Consider the following 18,624-nt stretch of genomic DNA (forward strand, 5'->3'; position numbering starts at 1 on the left):
TCCCTGAAAGGCCCCTTTCCTTTCCTTGAAACTTCTAAATCATCCCTGCCAGCTCCTAGAGTTTATAAAGTTTTTCTGAGTCACAAATCAGTTTCCATCCCATTGGACCAAATAATACCCAGGAAGAATGGCCATATATTGTGCCTATGCTTTCTGGAGAGAAGTCTTAAGAGAGGGAGATAACATTCCATTCTTCTCTCCAGCAATCTTTTCACCTACATCCCCATAACATTCGCAGCTGAGGAACTCTTGGTTGAAGTTTAAAGAAACAGTGGTTGTCTACCTGAAGGACTCTTTCATAGGGGGAGGGGAGGGGAGGGAAGAATTTCATTTTATACCACTGATTTGCCAATTCAGAGAATGCAGATCAATATTAACATGCTTCCTGCCCATTGTTGAACACCCAGGACATGAGGACTATTACATATTGTGGGGTGAAGAGAGAAAATAGTGACTTGGAAAGAAACAGGGGAATATATAGGATAACTTATATTCCTTAAAAAAAACCCAAACAAACAAGCGGCTATATGCTGCTCAGTTTTAGCAGTAAGTATGACTGTGGAGGATGATATCTCTGCATCACACATATAAGTACTACAAGAAGCAATTATGAAGAGCTAGGAAAGTGCTTCCAAGTATAATAATAGTTTATTAAAGTCCATCTGGTGGTAAGACAGAAAGAGGGAGTGTCAGTATGAGCCTAGAGAAAGTGATTAAAACATAAACAGGATGTGATGGAAGAGGCAAATAATCTAAAAGAATCTTATCTTTGCAGAGCTTCATTAGATGGCTTTTCTGTTACAGCAGCTATGTTTTGCTTGCTGCCAGCTGCTGTATCCCACTCCAACTCAAACACACCCCTGGTATTTAACTGTAAGGCTTGTTATGCTTGTAAGACTTAATTAGTATTTATTAGCTGATTAAGATGACGGGGTGCAGATTATATCTAAGGTCTCATGGCCATCCAACTGAGGATAGGAGGCCATTTATACCTGACAGCATGGGCTCTGCTCCCACAGCACGTTATTTAGCTATCAATCATCATCTACATGGAAAAAATTAATAATTTCCTCTCCTCTCCTTCCACATGTATTATTATTCTGAAAGTTTTCAGAAGAATGTTAGCTATTTTCAGTTAGATATGGCCAGTTCATGTCATTCAAGAAGGTGTCCTTGTTGCTTAAGGCAGATGGATGCCCTCCTCTCTCCTTCTCCTGTGCTTTGCTGCTCTATAGTTTGTCAAAAATCCATGTGTCTTCTGTCTTAATGGTGTCCCAGTGATACTACTTTGATATGTTGATGATCCTGGCTGGGATCACACCTGCATCCTTTCTGGTTTTAGAGAGACACATGTTAGGAAAATGGTTTTCATAAAAGCAGTACTTGCATCTGATTCTAAACTGCTTACAACATCAGCAGCGAACATCTACCACAAGCACTTTAGTGATATGTGAGTGTGCTGCCTCAGATGAAATGTTGTAAGATTGTCTAGAGCTCAATAAATCCACTACATATAGAGTAAACTACTTTAGTAATTAAAAGCATTTCCAGAGATTAAATATTGTAGAAAATATCTTCTACTGACTTAGTTTTCGCTCTTTTCCACATTGATTCAGCTTCATATAGCCAAAATAAAGATATAAAATGTGGATAAAAAGGGGAATATGTGAAGTCAAGAAAGAAGTGACCAGTAATGGATCAATTCAGCACTGAGCATTGATAAGTGATCAGTATTTATTATTACTCATTTTGAAGAAATGAGCTTCCAGTTTCAGTTCCTAAGCTATAAATATGATTTTTAGAGTTTGCTGAAAAACACAGTGTAAAAGTTTATCTACACCATAAAAAAGTTTACTAACACAACTATCCTGAGATAGAAGTGCAGTGAAGTTGAGGCAATTTTAGTTTTATCATGAGGCAAACTTTATACCGTAACTCACACATGTTAGTTTTCATATTGACAAAAAAAAAAACCCCAACCAAACAACAAACCCTCGAAACCCCACAAAACTAAAGGGGGTAGTGGTGGGAGAAAGAATAATTTATAGTAAAAGTGACATAAGGCACAGCATCACGAATGGATTCTCACTTAACTTGCTGATGGTTTTCCACTGCTCCTTGCCACTGTTATATTTTTTTTTCTATCCATAGGCTGTCAGAGTATATCCAGGGAGCTGCATGTGCCCAGCTCTACCCCAGCAGCCCAGCAGCAGTAAAACAGTTAATAGTGTGCTGGTTTTTCTCCCTGTTTCTGAGTGACCTATGATGTCTGTGTTCATGATACACAGAAACATAACTGTCCAAGGAAAAGCTATTCCCCCTCTTCTTGCTTCATAGCACACATTGAGCCTTCTTCATCATGAGTCTTTTCCAAACAATTTTCTGTGGGGGTGGGGAGGGTGGGAAACTATGTCTGAACGCCTTATGTTCAGTGAGAGATCATTACAACATGCCAAGATTTTACAGGGGTGAAAATATACCAGGAAGTTGTTATTTATCAATTCCCAAGAAATTTAGCTTACAGAATACAAAAATAAGCCTTAAGTAAATGAAAGTAAATAAAGCAATACATATCAAAGGCAGGTCATTTTACTTTTACTTTCTATTTCTGCTACACCAACACAAAAAACATCATCAGTTCCTGTTCTCTGTCCCATATGAACCCAGAACTGTACAGGTTGCTCTGAAAAGCCTCAAATCTGAGCTGTAAATATGAAGCCTAAGCGCTCCCACATCTGTTTCTTAAAGAGTTGGAAGTCATTCAACCTAGTGTTATTGCAATTCCATATGAACTTGATGTTCCCCGTTTTTTTTTTTTTTTAATATATAATTTAAAACTGCAGTTGCATTTCCACTGTGATACAGAAGCAGAGAGTTTGTTATAGCCCTTTTATTCAAAGCTCATTTGAGGACTATTTTGGATTCATGAAGAGGGTGTTTCTCTCTTTATCTTAAGGATTTGACTCAAGTTCAAGGATCAAGCAGCTGATGCACTTAAAAAGCCTGACATTTCACATTTCTTGTTGCTTATCGTGTAGAGGCAGCATGTCTACACAAGAGTCAGCAGTACTGGATACATCCCCTGGATGCATGTGCAGCTCAGATACTCCATGTCAGGGCTTGATCTGCTTTCATCACCAGTTTAAACTAATCCACTGATGCACCTGCTGGTGGTCCTCACTGGCTCTGCAGGTATGTGCTGGGAAAGTCTCCTTTTTTACACTGTAGGAACTGGGAAAAGTGTAAATCATTCTGGAAAAAGTGTAAATCTCCTGGAAATCATTCCTCATGTGGATGGCTGGATCCTTCAGCTGAAAAATGCAGAGCAGAGGGTTAGGACTGTTTCACCTTGTCCCACAACATATGCAAACCTGGCCATTCTAATATCATAGTCTTACTGCCTCCCTGCCTGACACTGTATGTATTTGACAGACTCTCTTGCCATGGACGTGGTTAGTTTATGGCAAAAACTCAGTGTAGTTACCTTTCACGAAAGTAAATACAGGAAGGTCCTAGAAAGTATGGGCTGTTTTTTACCATGTTTTCATGGCAATGTGCACATGGGAATTCAGCTGGCTAGAGGTGTCCTCACAGCCTCTTGCCAAGCTGCAGGCTGTGGGATGTGGGCTGTCTTGCCTCCAGGCAGCCTTTTGCAGAGAGCCCCAGCAGTGACAGCAGTCGTGGTGCAGGGGATCAGCTCACCTCCTCCTGCAGGGAAGCACCCTCCAGAATGCTGCTGCCCCTGGTCAGACACACATCCAAACCAAGGTGCAGCAGGAGGCAGGACCAGCACCAGCTCCTGTGGTGAGCTGCTGCATGATTAGAGGCTGAAATGTGCCTCTGCAGCAGAGAAGACTGCTGCAGAAAAAAAACCAAAAAAAAACCCAAAAAACCCCAACCCAACCTAAAACAAAAAACTAAAACAAAACAAACTAAAAACCAACCAACAACAACAAAAAACCCCCCCACTCTCCTCATTTTCTCAAGAAATTCCCTCTTTCCTCATTTTCTCAGGAGATTAAAAAATCATCTAATGCCTGTTCCCTGTGATTCACTTGTTGAAATGCCTTTGTGAATTCTCAGGAGGAAGAAATAAGATCATGAGATGAAGGATTGCTCAGTGGGAAAAAATTGCACCCAGGGAAAGTGGAGCTGGAAGAGAGGATGAAACCCTGTCAGTCCTCAATCCTTCCTGCAGAGTTTTGTCCTGTCAAATTTTAAAGACGATAAAAGAGCAATGCCTGCTGTGGGAATAGGGATGTAAGACAGTTACACTTCTCCATCTTGGTTGCCTACCACAGAAGGGTGGACAGATTCTTCAACACCATAGTGATGATGTCATGTTAATAAGGCTCATATCTCCTAAATATGTCTGAAGTGGGTAGTTTGTGAAGACCTAGAAAAAGGGAGATGAAGATCTTTCTGTTTGCTGTGCTATAATGAACTGTCTGGACTATGTGTACACCTATATGACAGCAGCACCTTCCAACAGACAGTTTTAAGGTATTCAGTGGCTTAGCAGAGCAACAGTAGCCGTAGGTTTCCAGAAGATAGGCAGAACTAAACAACAACAGAAATGAAACAATTTTGGGAGGAAAATACAGATGCGGTAACACAAAGCAATGTTGTGACTACATTTTCAAAGAGCATTGACAGATATCAAACTCTCTCCAAATCTCACCAGCACCTTTTGTTCCAGACTTGTCTTGCTCAGACGGATTTTTTCCCCAATTTGTCCTAAAGATTTTCTTAGAAGTAATTTCAGTTCCTCCAGAATGTTTCTTAATTATTTTTAGGCAGTGTCTATAAACCAGAAGAAATAATCTCTTGCACAGTTTGAGCCATAAGCATCCCATGAAATGCCAAGTGAGAGCTATGGGTATTTAGCATCTCACACTACAAAGCCCTGAAAGAGTCACATTTTTGAGTGGTTTCTCTTGGAAATTTGAGTTTCTCCCTGTGGTCACTGCTGGGTACATGATAAAAAGCAAATTAATGTCTATGAATAAAAAATCATTAAATCAGCATGAGTTCTCTGAAGCCTTTGGGTTGGCACAGCTGTAGAGTTGAGTTGGAGGAGTTGGGCAGGGGTTTGCCAGGAGTCAGAGACAGGGAGGGGGCAGTGAGGTATGTGCAAAAGCTCTGGAGAGAAGAGAGATGTTTCAGAAGGAGAAAAAAAACCTCAGGTTTGAGTTCCTCCCAGGTTTGTCATTAGACTCAGAATAAGCTTTTATTCCAAATCAGTCTTGTGAGATATGCATTTGCTTAGTTCTGTCTTGAATTCTTCTTTCCTAAGGATACAAGCTTACCAATCAGTGCAGATGTGATCTCTCTCTCTGTGTTAGCACCCAAAATTTCTAATTACCTGTCCTGTGTTAACTAACTTGGGCATTAACTTTGGTAAAATTCCGGCAAGAATGTCACTAAAGATGGTTGTTCTCCCACACCATGAAATGCACTGCAGTTACCTACAGGTCAATAGTGTCTTCCCCAAGGGTATACTCTGTACCATAATCACCTCTTGCTGCCTCTCACCAGTTTTGACTCGAAAATGCATTACTCTACAGAGCATGAAACTACAAGCATTGTTCCTCCATTGCAGCACCATTGCTCAGCACAAGAACATTGCACTGCTGGGCAAAGTCAGCAGTGGTGGGTACCACAGGGAAGCCAGGCAGCAGACTGGGTGGCTTCACCTCTGAGAGGAGCCTTGGGGAGTGGGAATCTAGTCTTGGGTCAATGCTGGCTAGTAAGGGGGAAGGAGAAAACATTTTTTAATCAGCCATCAAAATTAAAGGCATTGTAGAGCTGGGAAGAGATCTGTGCCCTGCACTATTTATATTCCTTTCCCATTACATCCTCCTGAAAGCCAAAGCAGATTTTTTTTTTCTGTGTCCAGCAGATGCAGCTGGGGATTCATAGGGCTGTCTGGGCTCTGGCTTTCATTAGTACATGTACATATGCACAAACTTTTTATTTTCTACATTAATACTGTAAAAACTCACGGTGCAGGGTGCTGCTGAAATGCCATCATGTATTCTCCAGCTCACACGGCTTATGCAGCCATCTTCAAACATTTCTACTCGTGTTACCTTAGTAACAGTCCTAGGGAATCCCTAAGTAATTAATCAAGCTGCTGAGCTGTTTAAGGTTTCTTACAAGCGATGCTGTTGTCAGGCTTCTTTCTCATTGCAGGCAAAAAAAAAATAATATATATATATATATATATATATATAAAATCTGTATTTAGAAAAGAAATGGCACGTAGGCTGTGTCTGTCATATGGAGGAGGTTATCAAGTGCCCATGTGCACCTTGTTAAGCATTTCTTTGGCATGTGTGTACTTACTAAGTAATTGATACCACAAGTAACACAATGAACTTAAAAAAATTTAGAGGTGCAGCTGCCAGGCTTGATTTCTTCAAATATATCAATGTCAATTCTAGAAAACCATCCTGGTTTCTCCCTCCAGTGCCATTCAGAAATCACTTTCAGGGTTATTAATGCAAAACAGAGAGTGACAGAAAGATACAACTATTATGATTTAGTCTGAGTTTCTGTCTGTAGACATTCACTATTTTATTTTAGTTTGGTTTCTCCTCTGCAGAAGGCAGTATTCTTCCTTTGTACACTTCGGAGCATAGCTGAACATGCTAGGTTATGGAGACCATAAAGCTTGCCTTACAGAAAGACATACCTGTTGATCTTTCCCTCTAAAACAATTGAAGCTCTATCTATAAGGACTGTTATTTCTCTTTTTAGGATATCAGCTAACGTCATGTCAGCCCTTTTTCCTGGTGTGGATGATTCCCTGATGATTGTCCCTTGGAGCTGTGGTTCTTTGCACATCAATTCTCTTTCCTGAGTTATCCCCCAGGATCACTCAGAGGAGCACGACATTCCACAGACATGACAACAAAAGCATGACTAGGTCAGGTCACTAAATTTTCAGTACAGCTCTTTTCCTTCAAGAGATACAGATACAAGCGCAACAACAAACACTCCCAAATATTTGTAAGAGGTTGCAATTTGGATCACTTTTCTTTGGCAAGTTTTTACAGACTCCACTGGGCAAGACATAGATCCCAGCTGGGGAGACTCAGCAACAGTACTGACCAGGGGAGAGGACAATGCTGAACCTAGCCCTTGCTCATCCTAAGTCAGCTCAATGCATTGATTTTCACCAGCCAGTACCCTCTCCCAGTACTCTTAATACAGTGGTATCAGCTAAAAGGGTGTTTAGCTATGTGTTGTGACAGCCTCTGAAAGACTTGTGTTGTCTTTGTATGGGATGAGAAAATCTTTGTGGTCACAAAAGTGGTCAGAGGAGGAGATAAGAGCAGCAGATGCCTTTCTGTGGTCTGTGCTGTGCCAGAAGAATGCTGTTTAACCTCATTTTGCTCAGTTTGCATAGTGAGTCTTGACAGAACTAACCCCCATGATGATCTGCATGCTCTGCTCTTTAAGTCTGAGGGATTTGCATCTGTTCCACCAGCAGACACCAATTTATTTTTAGATTAGTCAGTCCTGGAGTAGTAAAGCACTATATGACCATTAGAGATAATTTCTAACATCAATAAAACTTAAGAAGTTTATTCTAACAAAGCAAAAAACATCTGAGAAATGAGAGGCAAAAGCTACAAAACAGAAAAAATATATACCAGTAAAATGGAGTCATTAATTATGCTTAAACATCATAATAGATTTATCCAAAGTGCTTAGGGTCTCAGCTGACCTGGTAGATGGACCAGCTGCCTCATCTTCTTCATCTGTGTTGCATTTTGAGCTTACCACCTCAGAAACTTCTCTCATGGCTCTCCTCTAAAAAAGTCCCAGCTCCTTCTACTAAATACAGAAGTGATGACTCTCAGTTTTTTCTTTCCTATTTTCTCAGACATTCATCTCTGATATACAAGTAGTGAAAGTAAAACATGGTTTATTTTCACCTACCCTAGGACTTTCTCTGCCTTTACACTGCTATGGTGTGCCTGAATTAGCACATTTCTTCTACTGTAGCCAGAACTTGCTGGTTATGATTTTTGCAGCACACCTTTTACCCGTTTCTCTTTTCCACTAGAGAGGAGACCTTAGTGACTAAGTAGGTCTTAGGGCACCTACACTTCAGTTCCTTCAGGTTAGGTGAGATGAACCTCCCCAGTGAACCCCAGGGTCTTTAGCACTACCCAAGACCACATGTTGCACTTGACATGATTTTCAATTATTCCACACCTACTCCTACTCTGTTCCACACCAATGAAATAGGTGTTACAGTAGCCTAGAAATACACAACTAGAATTAGAATAATGACAGTAAGTTTGATGTTTATGTTACATGGTCCAGCCTAAGGACAGTTTTCTCACTGTGGGAGTCATTCTTTGAGTGTTCCTCTATGACCTCCTTGACAAAGATCAAACATCCATGAGTTTTCACAAGACCTGCAGTCGTTTCGTTGTTGTCTGAAACTGGAGAAATACACATTTTTAATTGAGTTATGTATTCCCACTGATCTCTCCTATACACTGTGTATATGCACACATATATAATGTGCATTTACAGGGATTTATATATGTGTTCACAGGACTGTTGGCAAGGCAATGAAGAAAACTATCTCTGATTAGCACTGTTACTGTTGTCTGCTAAAGGCAGCTCACCTATGCTCAGATGGGGCTGCAAGTTGTCCTGAAAATGAGTCTCCTTTGCTGTTTCCTTTCCCTCTTCTCTTGATCTATATCTCACAGAAAGTGCTTGCTTTTGCACTCTGCAAACGAGTACTAATGAGGTCATTAAATTTTGATAACGATCCATTTATGGGACATGCTTTGGACAAAGCTGTGTCTCAGTCTTGGGGGAAGGCAGTTTTTCAGCTCTGAACTACGAACAGATTGAAGTCAGGCAATGCATTGCTGGGCAGAAGAATCGCTTAATGAGGCTGATTAGCAATTCATCTGATGAGGTTGACTAGGAATTCACCTGACAAGAGTTTATAGTGGAAATTCAGCATTTTGGAATGAGAGAGGGAAAAGAAGAAATTGAAAAAGAAAAAATGGCCAGCAACAAGGGAAGGACAAGCAGGGCACGGCACAGGGCTTTGCTGTCAACATGAGAAAGGCCCTGGCCCACTGAGGAAACAGAAACAAGAACATGTGCAGTGGTTTGGTCAAGATATCTACATCTCCTGTGTTTGCAACATAGAGAATGATCAAAAATTTTGGAAATCTTTCAGAGTGGGTATGTCTATCTGTTTAGGTTAATAACTGTCAGAGAGGGGTGGCTTGTGCACCTGCACATCAGAAATCCCAAGCTCTTGCAAGAGACACCAGGATGTCAGCAGGTAGGAGACAGATGCATTCTATGTCCTATTTTGAGAGGGTCACAGGCAGACAGACAGACAAACAGGGTTCAGCAGCCAGCAGGGCAAGAAGCAAAACTGCACAGGCTGCAGTGTTAGGGAGCTGAGTTACCTAATTAGGTGATCTGGATTTTCATTTAAAGCTCATTGGAAACAAAGGATCTTTGTTCTTTTTCCTGTAGGGAGCAGAGGATTAGTTTCCATACATGAGCTGTGCCTTTGACAAACAAAAGAAAAATCAATACATAACACGACAGGTGCCTCACCAGTGGAACATGAACACACGGCGTGCCCGAGCAGAGGCTGCTTTCACAGGAGTCATCCATCTTTGCCATCACACTCTCACAGCTGTGAGGTAGGCTGTGAGGCTTGGAGCAGAGGGTCACTAAACCCCTTGATTAAAATAAGAATGTTTCTTTTTCTCAAGACTGAGTGCGGGAGAAAAGAGACTCTGAGTGTCTCAAAATGGCTGCAGCTTTCCTTCCGCCTCCCGCTCGCAGCCCTCACTCGTGTGCAGCTCACTCTGCAGTCATTCCACTCCTAATCAATTCTCCTTTTCTCTTGTGAGTGTAAATCAATATGTCTGCAACTGGAGGCAAAAATCACAGCATTTCTAATGTGGAATGTGGGACAGGCTGAGCTCCTAAATCCTAATTCAGAAAATCCACTGAAAACAGCCTTTATTTTAAGTGTGCACTAAAATATGTTACCATCAGTGATCTCAATGAACTGTGCACCCTGATGGAAACAGAGGCATTTGGGGAAACAGACATAGAAGGGACTTCCTGGGAAAAGGTGAGACACCACACAGGTAGCGCAACTGTACAGCAGTGATTCACTAAGACAGCCTCTGGGTCAAAGGGAACTCCTGAACTAAAGACAAGCATCCAAATGAGAGTCTTGGACAAGTCAGACTCTTCGCTGCCTCTTGTAGATCACATGCAGGAACTTGTGAAGACGCTGGAAAAGCATGTGTGAGAGAGAAACAATTGGTACACCCTCTCTGTCAAAGCTTTTCCCTCACGGATAACTGAGTAGAGTTCAAAGCTGACCTTATAAGTGGTGCAAAAGAATTATAACATCCCAACACCAAAAAGTTGCTCTCTAGTTCATTAGTCTATCCACAACCAGTAACCAATTGTAGCAAAACAACAGGCATAGTCAAATACCATCCAGCCCTACATCCCCATTCAACACACACAGTTAAATAACACTCCAATCTGCTTTTTCATCTTTCAGCATCCTCACCTATAGGCTTGGAAAACCAGTTTGGCTAGAGTTCCTGGTGCATCTCAATCTGTACACTGACCTGAAACATTGTCCCACTAGTGCAATGCATTCACACTCACATATTGCCACTTGTGCACTGGGACATTATGAAAGTAACTTGTGGCAAGAGGTGCTGCAATAAGGAACATTAAGTGAGAAAACCGTCTATTTCCATTCCCGATCACCTGTTGAAAAACATTCAGAAAAACATAGATGTCTGATTTGGAGACTGCCAAGTGTGAACTGTTCAGAATTCATTTTAGGAGCCTTAGTGAATGACACAGCCGAGCCAGGTGGGTGGACTGCAGTGGTCACTGCACACAATTGCACTTGGGAAGGGTGTGTGTTTGTGTGTTTGTGTGTGTGTGTGTGTGTGTGTGTGTGTGTGACCCCACAATGATGAAGAAACACTACAGAGCAAGGAAGAAAGGCTGCTCCAGAGGAAGTAGAGGCCACTCCAGAACAAGAGGAGAGCTGTTATTGTGAGATGCAAAAAACTGTTATCATAAGACACCTCCAGAGGGGCCTTAAAAGTAGTTGAAGACAACAGAAATGAACAAAAGAAAAAAGAATGTGAAGAATCTTCACTGTGAGGGTAGCAAGACGTGGGAACATGTTGCCCAGAGAAGCTGTGAATGCCCCATCCCTGGAAGTGTTCAAGGGCAGGTTAGATGGGGCTTTGAATAATCTGGTCTAGTGGAAGGCGTCCCTACCCATGGCAGAAAGATTGGAACTAGATGGTCTTTAAGTCCCCTTCCAACCCAAACCTTTCTATGAGCCTATGATAAAAAGAAAAATATCTGTATGAGACTTAAAATGAATATTAGTCAGCGCTTTTGCATCTGATGTTTTCCATATTCTTTGGAGAAACTGACACATTTGACTAGAATGCTCATCAAGTCTGCAACCACATCTACACTTGCTTACTTGCAAATTGATTTTTCATGATTCCAGATGTTTTCGTCTCACAGAGCCATTCTTGGGTGTCACCAGTGTAAGCTTCTGGTATGGATTTCCAGCCACCTGTGACTGCAACACATAACCTGAGTCTTCCGAGCCACCTTCTACACAGGGAGCAATTCAGGTGCTTAAACATCGGTCGCTAATGATACTGTAGATGTTATTTTTGGTCTGAGACTTTCAAGTGGCATATACAACAAGGAATCTACAGATGGCCTGGGCTCTTTTTGAGCCAGAGAAGATAAATTATAGCATCTAAACCACATTAGGCCCTTTCTTTCTATCAAGAAACTTCATTTCCCCTCTCAGGTGGAATGAGTTTGTTGCTAATTCATCTTACAGGATTTTATCTGTCTTTGTAGCAAAAGCATAGATTTAGCAAAGAAGACACAGAGTTTCTGTGCTCTAGTAACCTGATGTCACCTCCAGCTGATTAAAATCAAAGCAGAGAAAAGCGAGAAAATCCCCTAAAGTAAACCAGAGTTTTTCAGCAGTCTGTACATGTTGTTTTTTCTGATATTAACTGTGACGTCTTTAATACTGCCTACATGCTAAGTTTGCAGAATGCCACTGATTTTCTCCTTGATAAGATACACTTACATCTGAATTGTCTGGTGGAAAGATGTGATTTTGTGCAGCTCTGCTTCAGACCATGTGCAGATATGAGATGCAGCTCAATTCCATGGCATGAGATAGATGCATGTTCTAAGTGATCAAAAGTGAAATAGCTCATCATGATTCTACTTGAACTGCTGTCTCTAAACTCAGGGGGTAATAATCCCATTGAGATGCATGAGATTGTTTACTTACCAAAGCTGTGGCTTCATGTCTCCTGCAACTTTGTTAAGACATTACTACATTGGTTTTGCTCAATTCCCAGGTAATCCACAGGGATGGAGTTGGAGCATAGGTCCATGGAAGGGGAGAATCACAAGAAGCTCCTCCATGTGAAACAAGATCTTAATAGATCCTGTGGTCTATCCTGACTGTCACAAGATGTCTCCAGCCCAGGGAGGCCCCAGATTCATTCCCCACCTGCACAGGTAAAACCCTCCCTGACCTGCAGCAAGAGCAGACTTGCACAGAGTGGCAACAGGGCACAGCCAGGGCTTCCCTTGGGCTGGGTCTGCCAGTTCCACCACACTGGTGGGTTGAGGATCTAGGAAAAACTTTCTATAGTAATTTTCTGAAGATAGAAGGCTTTTGCCAACAGCCAGATTTTCTGTCTCTGAGCATCCACAGGGCATTTCCCCATAGGTGGCTGAGGGATGAAATCTCATCGAACAGCAACAACATGGATATTAACTCCATCATGAATTCTTGAAGGGAACTGCTGAATACAGATCCTGTGATAGTCCTGCTGCATCACTTCACCAACACTCTCCACCAGCTGAAAACACAGCTACAGCTAAATCCAAGGTCACTGCTGTGGTCTTCTGAATGGATTTGTTGGGACTCTGTTGTTGCTCCTCCTGTTGGCAATTGATTTCCTTCCTGAAAGGTGACTGCAAGACATAAATTTACTGTATCCATTAATTCACTGATACTAGAAGGGCAAGCATCCTTCTTCCTCCTTCATGCCCACATGTTCCATTTATGGCCCTGCTTTGTGACTGGTCCTCTTCTGTCACAGCCCTAGTGTCTGTTCTTCCCACTACAGCATTTCTTCCGTTTTTCTCCCAAAAAAATAGTGTCTTCTTTACATGTTCAGGAAGATAACTTCTCATGTCTGCCACCTACCTAGCTTTTACTCTCCCCACGAAGTAAATATGCCTCACACTCCCCCAGAAGGGCACAATAGCTGTGAAGAAACCAGTACTTAGTTAACTGAGATTTGGCAGTCCGATACTATAACTTCTCATGTTTGCTTTCCCCCAGAAAATAACTACAAAGTGGCTAAAGCTGGGTGCTGCTCATGGTTTACCTGCATCTCCACTTTTAATTTAATTTTAATTTTAATCAGGTTTTTCTCGCTGAGGTTACTCTATGCCTGGTTACCTGTTTCTGGTGACAGACTGGGGCTGTGGACAGTCAGAGCAGTAGAGAAGGCAGCACAAGGCATCACCACTGTGCTTCTGGTACCGCAGCTGCAGCGGTGGCTGGGCAGGGTGAAGGAGCCACAGCTGCATTCTCTGCCACCTTACAAGTGGAACTGCAGGCCTACAACATGGCAAGGATTAAGCTGGTGTCCCAGACATGTAAAACTCGGGCCATTGACAGGGTGTTTGGGAACACAGAGGTGCTGAAAGATCACATCCTCCTCTCCTTTCTGAAAGGACAAGACTGATGGAATTAACTTGTAAGACAGACAATTGCATCTAAAACAGGAAAGAGGCTAGTTTTCCCTCACTACATTGTTGAGTTTGTCCTGACACTTTAACAGCCTGGTTCATCACCTGCACCTCCACTGTGCATGAGGGAGACATCCCTCGCTGCGCCCACAGGACTGGGACACGGAATACCACGTTTACAGACCACCTGATTTTGCCTCTTAAAAAGGGAACACACAGGACTGCTGTAACACTTTTATTTAACTTCTTGTGCTCAGAAATTCTCTGCTGATTTTGAAGGAAATCGGCCAGTTTGCACAAGTGGTGAATTTGGCCCTAAGAAAATAAACAGTTATCTCAAAAATGTCAGCCTTCAGTAATTTCTTTGGACATGCCCTCATAGTGAACCAGACAACACCAGAAATGATCTTAGCTTTTTGAATGTCAGTGTGGGCGATGAAATAATTTTCAAGAATTGTACAAGCTTTTGTTATGCATAAAAGATTATTTACAGCAAGCTATTTTGAGTTGTAATGGGTACAGACTGACTCACATGCACTGCCTGTTGTAAAATCAATCCAAGTATCTGAGATGGTCATCACCTTTGTAGATGCTTTATGTGGAGGAGGAATATGTTTAAAACTTGGCAACAGAAGTTATTAGCTGTTAATATGATCCTTCCAGCAGTGTTTGTGTACAGAATTTATTAAGCTTATTTTAAACTTAGATAACATCTTCAGCATGCTCCTCTGCATATTATGCCTATGTTTATCCAGGAATGCAGTTGGACTTCTCATCCTGGTCTTTCAGCTAAGGTAACTCTGTATAATCCAATCAATAAAGGTAAGTGGAGCTACAATAAAGCACTATTCACAGGATGATTCACAGTTTAGGGTATCAGCTCATTTACTTTGGCAATGCCACTTTCAAAGACCTTAGTCAAATGACAGCCATGCCTTCTGAATAACAAGAGAAGATTTTACAACACTGTTTGATGGTTTTGAGGTTCATATTTCAGGAATTTCAAGTTTCTTTCAGTTCATGAAAACAACAGAGGATGTTTGGTCAGGGTGCAGCTTTGGCCAGTCCCAGCATCCTGCCGATGCTGGGCACTGAAACCAGCCTGTTGGAGCCACAGGCCAGGCAGCCACATGCAAAGCTCAGCTCTTCAGTATTTCCTGCTTTCAGTGTGCTCAGCTGTCCATGCCTGGTCTGCCCTGCAAGTGAATCCATCTGAGTCATCACAGCAACGAGTCGTGTGAAAAGAGACCGACCTTTATTGTAGATGGCATTTCTACTGACTTGGAGCAGAGAGATACAGGAGTCCTTCATGGTCACATATTTCAAAGAGAATCTCTAAACAGGAGAAGAAGGAATTTTGCAGACAAAATGAACCATTCTAAAGCAAATTTTGCTAAATTGCCTAGAAGCATAAATATTGGCAGCCAAAAATGTATTCAACCCCTTCATATTTTCCCCCAATTCTTTCTGTTATTAATCCCATATTTAAGCCTTAAGTTTTAGGTTTCATATTATCCAGATTCTGTACTGCACTAGTATATAACTCTGAACTTCATATAAAGTGTTAGCAAGCTCTCTTCACAGTTTAGTTAGACAGAACAATCCTTTTCCAGCCTGAGAACCAAGGACACTGTTGCAGCTTCAGGCCCAAAAAGCATAAACAACAGCGTATTGAGGAAAGCAATTTGGGAGGATGAGATTTCATAACCTGAAGCTATAATTGGACAATTAACCCCAACATGTAAATGGACCAAAACTTTAAAAACTGTGAAAACTCGTGGCCTGTCATCCATCTTGGGTGTAGCCATGGTCGGGCTCTTGTGCTGCCCAAGGTGTATCCTTTGAAGGCCTTTTTAATAAGGACCTACTTTATTCCTTTAATACTATCTAGCTTCTGTTCTAGGTAGCCTCTCAAGGCATCAATACAATGAAACAAATGTACATAATCCTGCAAACATCTCATATAATTCAAAACAGTATCTGTTTCTATTTAAGGCCCAGTGAAATATGTGCCACAGATGCAGGACTAATTTCTTCTGTTGGAAAATGTCCTTTTCCCCAGGCAAGCAAATATTTTAGCTTTTTTTTTTATGCTCCTGTACCGTATGTTTGCTCAAGCCTAACTATCCCTCTCTGTGTAAATTCCATCATAACATCAGAAACGGGTGACAATTCTGTCTCAAAACCAGTTTTCCTGTCAATGTTTTAAAAACAAGCGACCTTTAGTGACCATCTCAGTCACCCAGCAGCACAGTTTATCAGAACAGTACTAGGTAATTGTTTAGTGAGAGTCATTTGTCTGTATGAGCATGCTCAAACAACTCTGACATGCAGCTAGACAAGCCAAGACATATGATTTTTTTATTATTATCATGTCAGTCTGAATAGCATTGCGAGAAGGATGCTGATCATCAGCAATATTGCAGTCATGAGAAAGAATGACATTCCCAGTCCTAACTGTGATTCAGCTGCAGGGCCTCTCCGTTATAAAAAAGGGAAATGCAGCCACAGCAGTGTTTCTCATTAAGGCCATGGCCCTAAGAATAGCCATTTACCATAATTTATTTTGGAGAGGAGAGAGATCAATAACTCAGAAACATCTATTTGCTGTCCTTCATGTCTCCCATTCAGTTTCCTAAAGTACCTTTTACACTAAATTTTTTAATAACCAAAAAATCAAAAAACCAAAACCAATCAGACAAACAAAGAAACAAACAAAGAAAAAATAAACAAAGAAGTAAACAAAGCCCAGACAACTTTTATTTTCAGCAGTCCAGAGGGGGAATCTGTCAAGGGAAACATCTGTTTTGAGCTCAGGAAAGGCATGTGCTACGTATGAGTGGAGATTTTCAGTGTCACATGTTTGAAATGCTCTGGTTCAGTTAAGTGATATTTAACAGTCCTTGAACACAACACTCATATTGGTGCACACAAACACCAATGAGATGGTGATTGGGGTGCTCATAATGGGCAAGAGAATATATAAACATTCTTTCTTTATATCTCACAAACAACTCAAATGAAAGAGAAAGAAAAGGAATTGTAAAGAGAAAAGAAAGCAGAATTACATACAAAGAAATTACCAATAGAGCTGAGATAAAAGTACAAGTTGTCCTTTCTCCTCTGGCAGCTCCTTCTTCCATTATTAACAGACAAGAATCAGAGCAGGCATAAAACATTATCATGTAACATCACTGCATGCTGCACCTCCTGGTGTGAATTACACCTAAACCTGGGGACTGTCTCAGCTTTCTCAGTACAAGCCAGACCTTTCCTCTTCCTGTTTTAAAGACATCACTGGGCTGTTTACAAAAGCCTAAGTTCTGCATGTTCTCTCCTGCTACAGTCCCTCTTCAGTTATGTATAATAAAATTTATACAACCAGGCCATCTGCTATTTTAGCAAGTGAAATTTTTAGGGAAAAACATAGCAAAAAGGTGTGCAAGAGAGAAATTTCACATCATGTGCAGGTGTGCAATTTCTTCTTTGAATGCTGGAAACTGCACACAGGCAGTTACTGCTATAAAAGCCACAGACATGAAAGCAAGAGAACACACAGAGTAGAGGTAAAGTTGATTCCTTGTTGCTTTGCAATGACAATAAGAAACCAAAGCAGCTACCATGAGAAACTGGAGTTACCTTGAGGACAAGGTAGATTCCTCATAGATACCACGCCTGGGATGAACAGCATCTTTAGCTCCTTGACCTTCTGGTGATTCATCACCCTTTACCCATCTCCTTTACCCATCTGGCTGTCCCTTGGCAGGGCTGGAAGAGGCCACACACACACACACACACCCCAGTGTCTCAGGCAAAGCCCAGTATTGTACTGCAGGGGCTTCATCAGTGAGTTGAACTCAGACACAGCATCCTGTGGAAGAAGACTTCCTTTCACTAATCCCAGGACAGTGATGATCTCTGAAAAAGAAGCAGAGCAGGCAGCTGGCAGGGACTCTCTCCTAAACAGGCACTGCAAGACCTCCTAGAGATGATAGGCCCAAACATGCTCTTCCCAGTTCAGGCGCTGGTCTACCTGCCTCTGCTTGAAGGGAAGGGCTTCTTACCTGAAGGCCCTAGGCCATTCCTGAACAAACACAAAATATTTGTTTTTCCAGTATAAATGTATCCAGAAAAGCCATACTGCAGATTTGTCATGTTGAGTTGAGGTTTCTAAAACACCAGGTCCAATCCAAAGCCTGTGAATTGTGAATAATAAAGAGATCCTTACAGACTTTCACTAGGTCTTTGAATGAATGACATGATTTTATATATGGTACCAAGCTATTGAAAAAAGGAAGGATAACTGCCCAGCAAGAACAATTTTGTTCTAGTCACCTGGTTTCTGGACCTTCTCAACCAGTTCAGATCCAACCGCTTGCAAAAGACTTTCTCTGCACAGCTCTGACTGTCCTGTGCCCACAGAAAAATCCTGCCAGAGCTCCCAGGCACACCACACAGATTCCCAATTCTGTCAGGTGTCTGGCTGACACTGAATTTGTGGCTGTGGAGCCTTCTCAGAGCCTCTGCATTTGAGAAAAAAATTATTTTGAATTGCTCAGTTGCTAAAATAAACACTTCCTCTCACCTCCCCAATATTCATTAAAATGGAAATTGGACCAAAGCCTGGTATTATGCATGATGTACAAAAAGGAAAATTCAGATTTCTGAAATCATTACACATTCTCATTTTGAAGTGCTATGCCTTATTTCACACCACAATCAAAAGTATTCTGCTGCTTCATATTTCAAGAGTAG

This window comes from Chamaea fasciata, unplaced genomic scaffold (genome assembly GCF_029207755.1).
Source record: "Chamaea fasciata isolate MVZ Bird 193981 ecotype frontalis unplaced genomic scaffold, bChaFas1.0.hap1 SCAF_2, whole genome shotgun sequence".
NCBI classification, from domain to species: Eukaryota; Metazoa; Chordata; class Aves; order Passeriformes; family Sylviidae; genus Chamaea; species Chamaea fasciata.